The 5,458-nt window shown below is 56.6% G+C and overlaps 1 long non-coding RNA gene across 1 annotated transcript; it reads left to right on the forward strand.

The window, feature by feature from the left end:
* The first annotated feature begins 217 nt into the window (after positions 1 to 217).
* Positions 218 to 4,593, forward strand: LOC144617092 (uncharacterized). The gene is made up of 2 exons (XR_013557111.2): positions 218 to 644; positions 3,957 to 4,593. It is a non-coding gene; the product is annotated as an uncharacterized LOC144617092 (long non-coding RNA).
* Positions 4,594 to 5,458: the final 865 nt, after the last annotated feature.

Consider the following 5,458-nt stretch of genomic DNA (forward strand, 5'->3'; position numbering starts at 1 on the left):
GAGGGCCCCTCAGGCCCTGGGGCTCTGCAGGTGAGAGGGGAGCCAGGCAGTTGCTGGTGTTATTTGCAGGGAGGATGTCTGGCAGAAATAAGGTGGTTTTTCTGCTTCAGTGACGGCTGTTACAATCAAATTGTCCACAGACAATTAGCGGAGTGGGAGAAATAAGAATTAGATTTCTAATTATTTCCCCAGTAAAAGCCGCCCTGGCCCCCGTGGATGAGGGGGAAGGGCTTCTCAGTGGAGCCAACAGGCACTTTCCGGGGGCCAGCTTCCCTGGGCAGGGGACCCCGAGTAGGAGTCCCCAAGGAGGGAAGAAAAGGGCAAAGCCTGTTGAGCCTCGGGCGCCGGCAAGAGCCCGGAATCCGGACGCTTGGGTCCCAGAACTCGCCTTGAAGCTAACTTGCTGTCGCTTGCCATCTCAGAGCCTCAGTTCGCTCACTCCAAAACGAGGGCAGAGTCATCCCAAGGTAGTGGCGTCACCGTGAGGAGTGAAGGGGGTGAAGTGGCAGAAGCACATGTCACAGACACCAGCACGGGGTAGGCGTCCTGCCGGCCCAGCCCCAAGCTCGCACACACGCGCAGACAGACACACGGAGCATGTGCAGGAAGGCTCTCCGCGCCCCTCCGCCTCCCTGGATGGCTAGGTCGGGGTCAGTGACTGAGGGAGGGAAGGGGGACTGAACCCAGGCAGAGCGTAACTCTTCACAAAACGCCTCTCCCCCTGATCTGTGTGCCCTCAGTTTCCACACCTGTCACATGAGGCTAATGATGCTGCCTCCTGCCGAGGGTGGAAGGGAGGGGTCAGGGACACCTACCCAGAGGGCGCGCCTCACGCCTGGCACGCGCCGTGTGCTCAGCAAACACCTAACGTTAATGGTGGGAGTACTATCCAGCGTGTCCAGCCCAGGCCCGTGAGACTGGAGGGAGGGGGGAGGGGGCGTTTCTGGAGGGAACCAGGAGACTGAAGGAAGGATGAGTAAGTACTTTCCAACCCCTGCCAAGCACACAGCACCCTGGACACCTACAGCAACCAACACAGGAGGACCCACTAAGCTGAAGAGGACAGTCCCGGGCTCGTGTCCGGGCTGTGCCCTTTCTAGACAGTATCCTTCTCCTCCCCGCACCTCAGCTTTCTTTTCTATACACTGGAAAGAATGGCAGTGGCTCCCCCACAGAGTCGCCCCGAGGTTGGGGACGGTGCTTTGCACCTGGAACGCTGCTGTTAGGGGCAGGAGGGACGGTTGGCGTGATCGCTCGGCCGGGAACACCGGCGCCCCTCTTGTCCTGCACACAGACTCAGGGTCCGCCTCCAGGCCACCCCAGCCCTTCAGATCAGAGGGAGGACCCAGCTGTCCTCCAAGGGCCCAGGGCTTAGTGGCGGCCAGCACACCTGCACACAGGAGATCCCGTGAAGGTGCCACACATGGTCACACTCTCTCTGTCCCATTTGCACACACACTCACACACACACACACACACACACACTTCCTGGGGCAGCCAGAATGTCCCCGAGTGAACTGGGGGGAAGCTCACGGCCACACCCACAGGGCTGTGCTGAGGACGCCAGCTGCAGCCCAGCTGTGGGGTCTGGGTGGAAATGAGGAGCTGCGTGGAGACTCAGCTGGGAGTCGGGCAGGAGGGGGACTCAGCTGCCTCTGGGGCTCCAGGTCACCTTCCTACCTCTGGGGCCAGCAGGCTGGGCTTGGCAGGGGCGGCAGCCACCTGTCTGGAGGTGACAAGAGCCTCTACCTGTATCGATCTCCCTCCCCCACTGCCCTTCCTTCAGCAACAGTGACCGGGACCCTGTAAACGGTGCCTCTGCCCACCTTCCCCCACCTCCTATCCCATCTCTTTCTTCCCCCCCCTCCACCCCACCTCCCTGTCTCTGTCTCTCTGACCCCCTCTGTCTCTGCCCGGGTCCCCCGATCTTTGTCTCCGGTGCTGGGTCCCCGGCCCTGGTGTGGGGCTATGTAAATGTGGTATTTCCCATCTCATCAGCCGGGCTGCCTGCTTGGCTCACATTTAATTTGATCCGTGGCGGCGCCTCTGCGGAGCCACTCATCAAAGCGGGAAGACAATTAGGTGAATGTCAGGGTGGCCTAGGCCCCACAGGGCGAGCAAGACCTGGGGCTGGGGCCACGAGGGGTGAGGGGCAGGGGGCTGGCTGCAACTGTCGCCTCCCTCGGGGCCTGACCATACCACATGTGAGGTCCCACGCCTGTTGGGTGGCCAGAGGCCTGGACCGTCCCTGTGAAGAGAAGGCTCCCCTCTGCCCAGGATCGGCAGCTTGGAAGGGGGCACGGCGGGTGCTCCTGCAGCAGAGGAAGGGCTTGGCAGACCCCCACCGCAGGCCACGAAAGCAAAGGCCGTGGATGGCATCCGCGTGGCTACCATCAGGCGGGCTCCTGGGCCGGGCACTAGCTGGTTTGGGAGAGGGTCGGAGCTTCTGGGCTGGCTCGGAGGCCCCCGAGAAGAGTGCACACTCTTTCCACAGGCCCACGCCCACAGCCCGCTCCTGAGGGGCCTCTCCTGAGCCTCAGCTCAGCCTTTCGTCCTCCTCCTCCCTCCGTCTCTCTTCTCTTCTGTATCTTTATTTCTCTGATTACCTTTGTGTGGGTGGGACTCCTACCTGTCTCTGCTATCTCCAGCCCCCTCCCCCTCCTCCCCACCTCTCCCTGTCTTACACCCGCACCCGCACCCCACCCCCACCACATCCTGGGTCTCCCTGGGAGCCTCTAGCCTCAGCTAGATTCCCCATGCCCCTCTCCACGGCTTCCTCACAGCACACCTTCCAGATGAATCCCTATCTCCGAGCCCAGCCCTGGATTCCTCCCTCTGCCCCCTACTCCTCAGGGATTCGCTGCCTCCAACATCTTCCTCTCTACCGGCCCCTTCCCATCGGCTGTCAACATATTCAAATCTCTCCCTTCTTAAAACACAATAATAATAATAATAATAATAATAATAATAATAAAAGATTTTCTTTCCCAGAAATACTCTCCCATGATAGCTCAACCTTTTCCACCCACGGCTGTCTCCCCCTGCCCTTTAGGGAAGCTTCTGGGAGAGTTGTCTACACTTGCTCCTTGACCCACCCGATCTGGCTTTCCTATCCATCACACCCTAGAAACAATCCTTGCCAAGGTCACCAGCAACCCATTCGTCGCTAAATCCCCTGATCATACCTCATCTGGATGCCAGGACAATGTCAGACACAACTCACTGCTCCTCTCTTCTTGGCTGTCCCTTGCTCCCATGACCCCCCTGGCTTTGCCCCCATCCCTCTGGCTTGTACCTCCCCGGACTCCTCCTCTGCTCTTGCTTCCAAGGCTGCTTTCCAGAGCTCTGTCCGGGATCCCCTTCTCCTTTCATCCTTCACATGACCCCTCTGTGTGTCTACATCTCTGTTCTTCCACTGCAGCCCCGCTCTTTCTCCTGAGCTCGGAACCCAACTGCCCACTGCCTCCTGGCCCCCTCCCGGCATGTTGCACGGCTATCTCAAACCCAGCGTGGCCCTAGCCAAGCTTTCCCTCTGACCCCACGTCACACTCCTTCCCTCGGGTTCTCCGATCTGCTGTCCGGCAGCTTCACGTCCCGGTTTCCCAAGCCAGAAAACTGGAAGTCAAACCAGTGCGGCTTTCCCCCACCATACCCACACAGGGGGTGATGACGGACTACAGATTCATCACCTCTTCCTCCAAAATATTTCTCTCTCTAAGGCCTTGAAAGTCCACCCTTACCTTCATCATCCTCCCTAGACAGACCTGCTCAAGCCAGAATGTTTTCACTGTTCCCTGGAGGTACCTTCTGCTATATCCTACCTGCAGATATATGCTCACTCTGTGCCCACGTGGAATGCCCTCTTTCTCTTCTTTGCCTGTCCAAATCCATCTTGCCCGTCTTCTCCAAAGCCTAGCTCCAGCCCCTTCCAACAACACCTCTCCTCTCTGCCCCAGCTGGCAGGACCTCCTCTTAGGCTAAGCTCCTGGGCTCTTCCTGCCTGGTCCATGCCTGGACACACAGAGTCACCTCCTCCGCAGACACAGACTCCTCTATTTCCCAGGCTCCTGGCTGTAAGTGGGTCACGGCTCCCGGCCAGTGAGCTGGGGACAGAGGTGAAATGGTCACTTCCTGGCCAAAGCGTACAAGAGCTGATGCCTGACCTTCCGGCTGCCGCTGCAACCAAGAAAGCCTCTTCTGTAATGGCGGGTCCTCAAGGTCAAAGCTGCACGGAAAGCTGAGTCAGCCCACAAGGGACAGCAGCCCTGAGAGACACCAGGACCCGCAGCAGACTTTGCATGAGTAAATGATAAACTTCTGTTGCATTCACCCGCTGAGATTTAGGGGCTGTCGGTCACCACAGCACAGCCTCTCCCATCCTGCCTATCTAGCCCTCTCTGAGCACTATTTCTCTGTCTCTAGTCTGACAGTAACCATCTGCTCTTCACAGGGTGATTGTGAGGGCTAATTGTTGAGAGGCCCACCCTCAGTTCCTGAGCGCCTACTGCGTGCCGGGCCCACCGTGTGGTGCCTGACTGTGAGATGTCCTGGCTGGGCAGGTGTTATGAAATAAATGTTTCTGTCAATCCCAAATCCATATGTTGATCCCGGTGTGTTGGTGTTTGGAGGTGGGGGGGGGGCCTTTGGGGGTCTTAGGTTTAGATGAGGTCACAAGGATGAGACCCCCCATAATGGGATTAGTGTCTTTATCGTATGAGGGAGAAACCAGAGTTCTCTCTCTCTCTCTCTCTCTCTCTCTTCTGCCCTGGAAGGAAACAGTGAGAAGGTGGCCATCCACAAGCCAGGAAGGGCTCTCACAAGGAAGCAAATCTGTCAGCACCTTGATCTTAGACTTGCCACCCTTCAGATCTGTGAGCAATGAGTGTTAGTTACACCATCTAGTCTATGGTATTTTGTTACAGCAGCCCAAGCAGACTAAGACAGCAGGGCTCCATGTATCAGAGAGAAAAGGAGATAGTTATGCTCAGTTGCTCAGGTTGGGTACTGAACAACCAGGGCACTGACAAAACCTGTAATTGGAAGTCACCCCCTGGAGTTGTGAACCATAGTAACCCTGTCATATTTCCCCTCTCAGTTCTGTTTTGAACCCGCTGATAAATATGGAGACTGCTTTTGTTGCCACAAGAAGAAGAACGGGGGTTGTCTAAAAAGGGCACAGGAGAAAGAGGAACAATGGTTATGATATCATAATGTTAGTATTATCATAATAATAATCAGGAAACATTCACATCATGCTGCTCTGTTCTAGGTACTGCTCCAAGCACTTCAATTATACTTATTCATTTCTTTTTCACAACAGCCCTATGAGGTAAATATCACCATCCCCACTTTACAGACGAGGAAATTGAGGCAGAGATAAGGTAAGTTACCCAACATCTTGTGGCTTATAAGCAGCAAAGCCAGAATTTGAATCTGAGCAGTCTGGCTTCAGAATGGC

Source organism: Panthera onca, chromosome C1 (genome assembly GCF_046562875.1).
Source record: "Panthera onca isolate mPanOnc1 chromosome C1, mPanOnc1 haplotype 2, whole genome shotgun sequence".
Lineage (NCBI taxonomy): Eukaryota > Metazoa > Chordata > Mammalia > Carnivora > Felidae > Panthera > Panthera onca.